The sequence below is a fragment of the Natrix helvetica genome (genome assembly GCF_964273705.1).
Source record: "Natrix helvetica genome assembly, chromosome: 7".
Classification (NCBI taxonomy): Eukaryota; Metazoa; Chordata; class Lepidosauria; order Squamata; family Natricidae; genus Natrix; species Natrix helvetica.
Window position 1 is genome coordinate 15,224,297 of NC_138558.1, and position 11,247 is coordinate 15,235,543.

An 11,247-nucleotide genomic window follows, 5' to 3' on the forward strand; every position below is an offset into this window, starting at 1 on the left:
GTGGACCCGATACACAATGAAGATACTGCCTTCTCCTGATTTTCAGGATTACATGCATAGTTTTCAAGCCAGCAGCCCGTTTTCCTGCTGGGCTGCTTTGAAAAGCTCTTCTTACAATATGAACAATCCAGCTGATGAGTCAGTGCATTGTATGAATGGAAGAATAAGGAAGGATACTATTGCAAGCTGGCTTCATGTGATGCATGTAATATAATGAATGCTTATTCTACTCATTCAATAGTATGGTTCTTGCTGGTCGCAGTGTTATCGCTACCAAGGATAACCCGTAAATGGAATTTCTGGAGTCATTGACCAATGAAACCAATTAAAATGCTTAACCTAATGCAAACAAAGAATCTAAATTTAAAATTTCTGCTATGGTTGATATCATGTTACAAATTGGAGGACCTTTTGATCGTTTGGTTACTCAGCTCTTCTGCATGCCTCCTTTACAGTCTTTCAAGATTGAAATTTGCCAGCTTAGAAAGCATTGGCAAAGCAAAGATTGCCAATAGAATAGAATAGAATAGAATAGAATTATTTATTGACCAAGTATGATTGGACACACAAGAAATTTGTCTTTGGTGCATAAGCTCTCAGTGTACATACAAAGACAAGACACATTCATCACAAATCATAAGGTACAACACTTACTGATAGTCATAGGGTACAAATAAGCAATCAAATCATATTAGGAAACAATCAGTGGTGGGATTCAGCCAGCTTGCACCTATTTGGGAGAACCGGTTGTTAACTTTCTAAGCAGTTCGGTTGTTGGAAGAAATCTTATTTTGTTTTTTCCCACTTTACAGGGCTAATCCTGTAAGGAATCCAGGAAGGAAACATTCTAGTGTTGTTTCTAGCCTAATCTTTATTGCCCTGCTTACAGAAACTGCCTCTCTGCTTAACCCTTATTACATTGTAATAGCTAAGGCAAAGCACCCATCAACCTGAGTGACGTTGAGTTGGCCATGCCCACACAGTCACATGACCACCGAGTCACGCCTACCCAGCTGGTCATTAGGGCAGAGAACCAGTTGTTAAATTATTTGAATCCCACCACCAGAAACAATCAATATAAAGGATACAAACAACAAAGTTACAGTCATACAGTCATAAGTGGGAGGAGATGGGTGATAGGAACGATAAGAAGACTAATAGTAATGCAGTCTTAGTGAATAGTTTGACAGTGGTGAGGGAATTATTTGTTTAGCAGAGTGATGGCGTTTGGGGAAAAACTGTCCTTGTGTCCAGTTGTTCTGGTGTGCAGGGCTCTATAGCGTCATTTTGAGGGTAGGAGTGGAAACAATTTATGTCCAGGACATGAGGGGTTCTATAATGGTATAATGAAGGAATCAATGCTCGATTGTCTTCTTCATGACTGAGATCTAGGCTGCATTTTAGGATCATAAGGTCATAGAATCACAATCTAAATCGCATTAAAACATTTTTCAATGTAATCATCTGGGATTTTTTAAAAAAAGGCTATAAATATAACAACACTGATGTTAGATAAACATTGTCAAGGAGAAAATTCAATTTTGAGGATGCCATCAGAGAGAAGATTCTTCTTCTAGTAGCTACTTAATGTCCTTCATTTGCATTGGGACATCTTGAAATTTTATTTTTAAAGTCTTGGAAATATAACTTGAGAGCTCCAAACAGGGATCTTCAAAAGTTAACATAGGTGCCAGAAAAAGATTTGGCCTGAAAAAAAAAAAGGATGAGCATATCCAATCCAGAGCATGGTAGTATTCTTTATTTTTATTGTTCATCATTTGTAAAAAAAATGCTGCTAACTCTCCATTTTTGCCTGAAATTATTGCCATTTCACTAGCAGCAGAGTTGGAATAAATGACATAGCAACGATTAGTGATTACAAGAGCGATTAGAAGACATCTTAATAAATTATAGTCCCCTTTCTGGCTTGCATCTAGAATTGTTAAGCTCCAGATGTTGCCCTTAAACAATGTTGCTTTAGCCATACTGATGTTTACACCTTCTCTCTTTTTCATCCCTTCCTCTCTCTACTCTCGGTGTATTTTATTGCTTTGTGGCATTCTTGACCCTTAGGTATAGGTTCCATATCTCTTGGAATATTTCCCATTTCCTTTCTGCTTCCTTTTCACCCATTCCTCTAGTCCAGGGGTGTCCAAACTTGGGAACTTTAAGACTTGTGGACTTCAACTCCCAGAATTCTGGGAGTTGAAGTCCACAAGCCTTAAAGTTCCCAAGTTTGGACACCCCTGCTCTAGTCCCTTCGGGTTAATATGTGCCCATTCGGTTATAAATGTGCCATGATAGAAGTCATGTGCACTATTTCTCTGCATCCTTTCCACATCTTTTCCTGCACATTAACCCATAATAAAATTGCGATCGTCACAAAGATCATGCAAAATTCAGCATGTTTGGTCCTAAGTGGAGACCTAGCTAGACAACAGATTGTGTAGCACGTTGATACACAACGCCTCAATTTCACAATCTAGGATCCTATTCAATAAAGAATTCTTTTGCTGTGTTTTTTGTTTCCTAGTGAAATCCTTGCTATGGCCAAGCTTAGCTTTCTTTTTCCTTTCAAGTGTTATATCTAGAATGTATAGCATGTCAGACTGCACTCTAATATACAATTACATATAACACGCTCTCTCTATGAAAATTCTTTTCTTCTCCTGATGTTGTCCTTTCTGCAGAAAATGTCCACAACAGTGAAACAGAATATTCAGCATTCCAACATAATTACTGATTCTTACTGAAATATATTAAGGCTACATTTAGCACAGAAAGACATTGCTTCCATTTACCCATTTTTCCCCCCTTTAGGGCAATCCATTTAAACAAAGTTCAAATTTGCAGGTTCCCACCAAAGGTCGCTGCACTAGTACATTGTTGTTGCAAACACAAACAAGAGTCATTATCCCTGAATTGTCAGAATTATGACAACTGTTACAGGAAGAACTTTGTTATAGATTGTTGATCTCTGAATAGGGAGGACATTGTGACAGAGATACGGTTAATCATCCTCATAATACTCATTTTTTATTTTCATTTTATTTATTAATCAAATTTAAGTAGCCATTCATCTCCCAGAAAGAGACTCTTTGTAGCGTACAACAGTCTAGTTAAAACAATGATTAGTTTAAACCAGGGATGTGCGGTCAGGGGAGGCAGGGGAGGCAGAGCCTCACCTCTCATTATGAAATAATAATATATAATAATAATATCCACAAGGGAGTTTCATATATATAAGAGGAAGAGGAGGGAGGAGGAGGAGTGCGCGCGGGGCGGTGCCAGCTGGGCAACCGGCGGAGGCAGGAGGGTTCTCGGAAACGCCAATAACCTTCCTGCCTCCACTGTATTTTGCGCGCTCCTCGCGACTGCAATAGACATCCAGAAATGGCAGGGGCTTGATGACGTTGCCGCAGCTGCCATGCGCGGACGGACGGAAGTAGCCAGAGTGGCGCCGAGGCAGTCCGGCGGACGAGTGACCCAGGATCAGGCTGCCTGATCCTCCATCGCTTGCTCACTTGCTTGCTCACTCTTTCGTCCACCCAGACCCCTCGGCACCACTCTGGTTACCTCCATCCGGCCGCGCCCAGCAGCGACATCGGCGACATCATCAAGATGAAGTGGCTTGGAGGCGAAGTGCTTTTCAGTGCTTTTCTGTGCGTCTGGCGTTTAGGTAGATAGCCAGATGTCGTAAACGCCAGACGCACAGAAAAGCACTGAAAAGCAGCTGCTGTTGGGGATCGCGGAGCGCGAGCCGGCGGAGCATGCTCAGGAAGGCGGGAAATGGGATCACGTGTGCTGGAGGCTGAGGCAGCCTCAGCCTCCAACACGTGTGGTCCCATTCCCCGCCTTCCTGATGACGTCACCAGCCTCACCAGCCATAAACCTCACTGCACGTCACTGCATCTCAGACATTGCCATTGCAATGTAACAATGCTTGTCTCCTGTCTTCTAAGAGTTATGTTTATTTTGAATGTGGTGCCACTACTTTATAAAAGGATTAGAAATCACCAGGCCTAACAGTGAGTTCATCCAGGGAGAATTTATGAAGGCTTGGTGAAATTTATCAGTTGCTGAAATGTATTTCTTGTCCACACACTGAAGAGTTTCATGTTCCCTTTTCCTTCAAGGACAATCTATTCTGCAGGATTCCGACATTTTTCTTTAATGTCTATAACTCTTCCCTGTATAAGGGTGTTAGGGGTGTCTTAGCCCCACAGTATTTATTTCCAGAAAGTAAATAATCTGTTTAACTCTTCTCTGTATAAGGGACACTTCTATCTGTATACAGTGGTTGTTGTTGGTTGCGAAGTCATGTCCGATCCATCGCGACGCCATGGACAACATTCCTCCAGGCCTTCATGTCCTCTACCATCCTCTGGAGTCCATTTAAGCTCACACCTACTGCTTCGGTGACTCCATCCAGCCACCTCATTCTCTGTCGTCCCCTTCTTCTTTTGCCCTCCATCTTTCCCACCATTAGGCTCTTCTCCAGGGAGTCCTTCCTTCTCATTAGGTAGCCAAAGTATTTGAGTTTCATCTTCAGGATCTGGTCTTCTAAAGAGCAGTCAGGGTTGATCTCTTCTAGGACTGACCAGTTTGATCGCCTTGCAGTCCAAGGGACTTACAGGAGTCTTCTCTAGCACCATAGTTCAAAGGCCTCCATTCTTTGGTGCTCAGCCTTGCTTATGGTCCAACTTTCACAGCCATGCATTGAAACTGTATACAGTCTATGAGCTATATTTACAGAATTGGGCCATTAGAAGGGAACAGCTGCTTTTCAAGACTTTTTAAATTGAATTTTCTTACCAGCTTATGTCAGCTTTGTCCAGGAGGCTTGAATGCCCTCTTTATTTGCCAAAGTTTCTCTTTGATTTATATTAGTTACTTGCTGATAACCCAGTGCTGCCCAGGTATTTATTTATCCCAACCCTCCTTCCATGAACGTTGCTGCAATTTCTAATGTTGGATTTTCCCCCTTACCAGAGGGAGTCCCCTTGTAGAGTACTGTGGAGCCATTACCATCGCCACTCCACAGCGCTGTACAGTGGAAGTCATTTTACGGCAGTATGGTAGAAGCCATTTTAAGGCACAACAGGCTGTATTTTAACCGAACACCCCCCCCCCAAGGGGTGTTAGGGGTGTCTTACCCCCAGAGTATTTGTTTCCAGAGAGTAAGTAATCTGTATACCAAGTCTGGTTGAAATTGCTTGAGGTGTTCCAGAGTTATGCTGGAACATACACACACAGAGCTATCTATTCAGCTCTCATCAGCTAGCCATACCCTTACTGGGATTTAAACTTGGGCTATTTCACATGTTAGGCAGTTATATTAACCTCTAAGCCACAAGCTCTCCTCCCTTATCAGCTGAGCCAGGGGAATGATTAGGTGTTTTGCCAATGCACCTGGTATGCCCAAATATGGGAGGGAGCATACTGCTTCCCTTTTGCCTTTCAGCTCCATGCTAGGAGCCTTCCACTTGCTGATAAATAAATGAAGGGAGACCAATAAAGATCTATTTCAAGCTAATTAGCTCTCATCAGCTAGCCATACCCTTACTGAGATTTGAACTTTGGCTATTTTACATGTTAGGCAGTTATATTAACCTCTAAGCCATAAACACACACACACACACACACACACACACACACACACACACACACACGAGATTTATGAGATTTATGAATTAGATTGCCCTTCTACCAGAGTTGCTATATGAAGTTGCAATCTTTCAATGATCCATTGCCCTTGCCTTTGAACTGCTTCCTATATGGATTCTGAGAGTAGTTGTTCTCCAGGGTAAACAGTTAATATTTCTTCAAAATTGCTGTACAATGTAGTAGCACCTTCGTCCATCACAAAGTGTCTCATTTTCCAACCTGACCACCTCTTTCTACTGAGCACTCCTATCCCTTAATGGAAAAGCTATTTTCAGGATCCTTCTCTCTCCATCTTTTTCCTGTGACTCAGTGATGCTTTTGTAGTTTTTGTAAATAAGGTCTTAGTCTGTTACTCTGCGGTTGTGGCATAATCAATCTAAGGAACCATCAAGAGAAAGAGAGCCAGGAAATGCAAATCAATAGGTGAGAAAGTTTTCATTACCATTATTGATTACCTGGATGCTGAGAATTTGAATGGAACGATGACCATAAAACTATGCAACATCTGAGTTCATGGGTTAGTTGCAGGACGTAAAGTGTCTTCCAATGCAATGTAAGTATAAAATCAGAGTGAGTTGTCCCTTTCCAACTTCACCGATTTCAAAAAGGAAAGACTTACTATAAATACATTGTCAATCTTTCCCCTTCAAAACCAGTGAGACCTTAATGTTGACCTGAGAGTTTCTATGGGATCTTTTCAGTTTTGCTCTTTAAAAAAAAATCTCCTACTCACATCTTCATTCTAAGGTACCTGTGTCTGTGCATGTGCACAGGCACACACACACACACACACACACACACACACAGGCATCAAAATCTTGCAACCTTTGGAGCCACTAATTTGTCGATTCCCGCGGCTTCACAAATTTTGATGTCTTACTTCGCTTGTGATGGCGGATTCTGCCTTTGTGCTTTTTTTTTTGCCTTTCTGTTTTCTGGCCAGATTAGATTTACGTCTTCCAGGCTCCCACTGGATCTGTCATGCCTTCTCCATTTGTTTTGTGCAACCTTCCATCCTATTTTCAAAGCTGACCTTTGCATAGCTTAACACGACCTCTGAATTGTCCTCATCCCTCTTCCCCTCCCTGCTCTTTATCAAAAGTCAACTAGAGAATTAACTGGGAGAGAAGGAGAAATTCAGCAAATCCTGGTACGGGGCAGGGGATTGAAGTTTAGCTACAACACGCCTCCATTGAACTCAGGGAAGAGAGATAGCGGGGAAGAAAAGACAATGGGATTGGCTCTAAGGACTTTGGGGGGAGCGGCACAGAGAACTACCCAATTGTGGGGCTGGCTAGTGTCTTGAGAGCCCCCCTGCCTTTAATCCAACATTAAATGGCCATTTTTGGATTTTTCAAAAAAAAAAATCCCTTCTGATATTCCATTGTCATCATTCTATAATTTTGGAAACTTCAATCCTAGTTTAATTTTAAATTTTAATGTTCATTTTTTTACATTGTTTTACTTATAGGTTACATGACATTGTACAACCCCCAGAGACCCTCTTTAAGGGAGGTGAGATTTATATCTAGATACTACAGGCTTTTAAAGAAGCTACCCAGATAAGGAAGACTCAGGTTATTCCACTTACTGTATTTTTCGGACTATAAGACGCACCAAGATTTTGAAGAGGCAATTTTTTAAAAAAAGTTTTTGCACTCTGCAGACCTCGAAAAAATGCTCCGTTTTTCACAAAAACGGGCCTGTTTTTTCCTCAAACAAAAGGGCATGCATAGCCTTTAGGAGGCTTATGGAGTGCACCTGGGAGCTGGGGAGACAAAAATGAGCAAAAAGTGGCCCATTTTTGGTTCATTTTTGCCTTCCTCAGCCCCCAGGAGCACTCTGGAAGCCTCCTAAAGGCAATGCATGGCCATTTTTGCAAAGGGGGGCAAGGTTTTGGAAGGCCAAAAATGCTGTATTCAGTGTATAAGACACACCCAGATTTTCACCCTCTTTTTTGACGAAAAAAGGTCCGTCGTATACTCAGAAAAATACGGTATTTTGAAATGCTGTAGTAGATTGAGCCCATCGGACATCAACACCTGTGAGATGATTCTTTCTTTTTAGTTGAAAGTTGGCCTTCACTAAGCAATTAGTGGTTGTGTAGTTTCTTTAGCTAATTAGCACTTATTAAGGATTTGAGATTGATCCCCATAGGACTTGCCTTGGTTTTGATATCACATGGTCGCTGGTTCTTCCTTATATTCAAGTTAGTTACATCTTTCATTCTTCCCTTTTCTTGCTCCGTTAGATTAAAATTATGTTCTTGACACATCATTAACCATTTCTTCTGCTTATTGAGATTAGCTTTTCAACTTTGATCAAACTCCATCCATTTTAGATGTGCATGTATGTGGATTGATATATGCATTGCTGTATTTTCCTTTTGAGGGACGCAGTGACTCAGTGGCTAAGACGCTGAGCTTGTTGATCAGAAAGGTTGACAGTTCAGTGGTTGGAATCCCTAGTGCTGCATAACGTAATGAGCTCCTGTTACTTGTCCCAGCTTCTGCCAACCTAGCAGTTTGAAAGCACGTAAAAATGCAAGTAGAAAAATAGGAACCACCTTTGGTGGGAAGGTAACAGCGTTCCGTGCGCCTTCAGCATTAAGTTATGCCGGCCACATGACCATGGAGACGTCTTCAGACAGCGCTGGCTCTTTGGCTTTGAAACGGAAAGGGCACTGCCCTCTAGAGTCAGGAATGACTAGCACATATGTGCAAGGGAAACATTTACCTTTAACTTTATTTTTCTTTTCTACCTGGTAGAACATTATTAAACCTATTTCTGTATATTCCCTCCTCAAAAGATATTCATCAATATTAAATATGCTGAATCGATCGAAGTCGGGTGCCTTCTTTAATTAGATCTAATTCATCTAAATTACAACTCTTCAGGGTATATCTTAATTCCTTATAATGCTGGACTAACAAAAAAAAATTCTCACACAGGTTGGGTAAAAGTGCAAAGAAGTAAATAAATATATCACTATTTTGTGTTTATTTGCCTACAAGCTAGGCAGTTGTCACTCATATCAGAGGTTTCTCTGGGCATGTTATTTCTCTTTCAGCCAGGAGGGATTTTTACTTAGGACATTTCAGGCAATTATAGCAGGTTCTTGTCTTATCTGTAAGCCCACAACGTTTCTTTACATTTGGGGAATTTTGTAAATTGAGGCAGGGATGACATATAGCAGGGGTGTACAAACTTGGGAACTTTAAGACTTGTGGACTTCAACTCCCAGAATTCCCCAGCTGGCTGGGGAATTCTGGGGAGTTGAAGTCCACAAGTCTTAAAGTTCCCAAGTTTGGACACCCGTGACATATAGTATTGTGGTATACAGGGTATAAAAAACAGGTGGGCAAACTGCAGGACATATTTCCCTTCCCAAAAGGCATTGGACATTGCCCACAATTCCGGCCACCACCTTATGCACCTCCATTCCATTAATCCTATATCTCTAAGAGAAGAACAAGCAGAACCGGGGGTAGAATTAAGTGTGTCATCATCTTAGAATCGTTATGTTCTCACAAGCAGACCAAGTCCAATACCTCCTGAATTCCCTTGACCCTTCTCCAGTGCAGGTTTAGTGCTGAGTTGACCAGATTCTTCTGTATAGGCTTAAAAGAAAAATTTATGCTGCAATCTAACAGATGGTCCTGATTCTTTGCACCTGACAATATCAACTTTAAGGTGACCCTGAAGTTCTAAATTATTCCACAAAGGTAGTCGTGTGAGCAGAAACCCTGGTCCCCATGTTGTGGAAGAATCAGAATTGAATCAAATAAGAATCGAATCAAATCAAATAGTAATGGGGATGGGGATGGGAATAGGATAGGATAGGATAGGATAGGATAGGATAGGATAGGATAGGATAGGATAGGATAGGATAGGATAGGAATGGAATGGAATAGAATAGGAATGGAATGGAATGGAATAGGAATGGAATGGAATGGAATGGAATGGAATGGAATAGGAATAGGAATAGGAATGGAATGGAATGGAATAGAATAGGAATGGAATAGGAATAGGAATAGGAATAGAATGGAATGGAACTTAAGGGACCTTGGCAGTCTTCTAGTCCAGCCCCCTGCCCCTATACTATTTCAAAAAAGTGACTGTCCAGTCTCTTCTTAAAAACTTCCATTGATGGACCGCCCAAGATTTCTGAAGGCAACTTCTGTTCCACTAGTTAGTTGTCCTCACTGTTAGGATGTTTCTCCTTAATTCCAGGTTGCTTTTCTTCTTGATTAGTTTCCAACCATTTTTTCTTGTCCTGCCTTCTGGTGCTTATCCAGTCTTTCTCCTGGAAATTAAATTTCCCTCAAATTAGAACAGAGTTGAGGTTTTGGTGAACTTTTTAAGTTAGTTGGATAACATCAGAGGAACTTTGGGCATCCTCCATGCCTTTGGGCCTTTAAGAATTATATGACATTTAATATAGTCATTCTAGAGTCATGTGGTTATGTTGGGATAAACATAATCATATTGAGGTACGGTGGGGATAAACACCTAAGAAGCAAAGAGATAATAAACAAAGAAATGCTTGAAGATTTTTACTGGATAATGCCACAGCCCTTCTCAGGTGTTTTGCTAATGAACTGATTCAAACCTGTGGATGCTGTTGTTAAGGGCTGGCTGAGAATTATGGGTATTGGAGTGCAATAGTTCAGGAGAGTGCAAGATTGGGGAACGACTACCCTTAAGAGAGCAAAGGGAATTGTCCAAACTAAGGAGAGTGGCCTCATAGGTTAGAAAGATAACTAATGTAGGCACCCAACTACTTCCAATGGAAGAGAGAGGAACGGCTGAAGAATCAAGAGCTAAATCCTATTAGCATAAAGACAATTCAAACAGAGAAACCACTAGATGTGAAAATAACTAGAGATAGATTTCTAGAGGCTCTCAGGATTAGGCAGTTGTTGTTTTTCTGATTATCATTTCAAAGTGCAACAAAGAACTTCATTCTAGCTATATTATGAAGGATTTTGTGTGTGTGTGTGTGTGTGTGTGTGTGTGTGTGTGTGTGTGTGTCTGGGCTATGTGTGTGAAAATCACTGCTTCCCAATTCTAGTCCTAAGGAAAGAATTTCAAGGTCAGTGTCCAAACTTCGCTCCGCTGCATAGCCGTAAATCTCTCTATAAATTCAGCTGGCACTCAGTGGAGCCAGCAGTAGAAGAGTCAAGGATGAGGCTCAGCTGAATAAATTATTGTTATTGCCCTTACAAGACGTGGTCATAACAAAGAATATCCATTACGGCACTGTACAGCCCTCCAGCCTCAGCCATTTAAATTCCTCATCCCTTGCGCTTGCTCTAATGTGGTCACAGATTTTGCTCCTTATTTGACAGCCTTAAAAGTGGAGGCCAGTTCATTTTGATAATGGTCTTGTCAGGTCTCTCGCTGTTTGTTTCCATCCTTGGCAACTTCAGCCCTCCCATGTAGTCCTCATTTTTATTGAAAAATCTTCTTTACGTTGCTTTGAAGGAGCCCAGCAGATTCATTCCAAATAAATAAATAAATCTTAAGCTGTAAATTTTAACTGCAGTTTAGATAACAATACATTTAAAAAAAATAGTA

The 11,247-nt window shown here is 41.1% G+C and overlaps 1 protein-coding gene across 1 annotated transcript in view; it reads left to right on the forward strand.

Moving 5' to 3' along the window:
- MMRN1 (multimerin 1) overlaps positions 1-11,247 on the forward strand; it is an 86,679-nt gene that overhangs the window by 56,428 nt on the left and 19,004 nt on the right.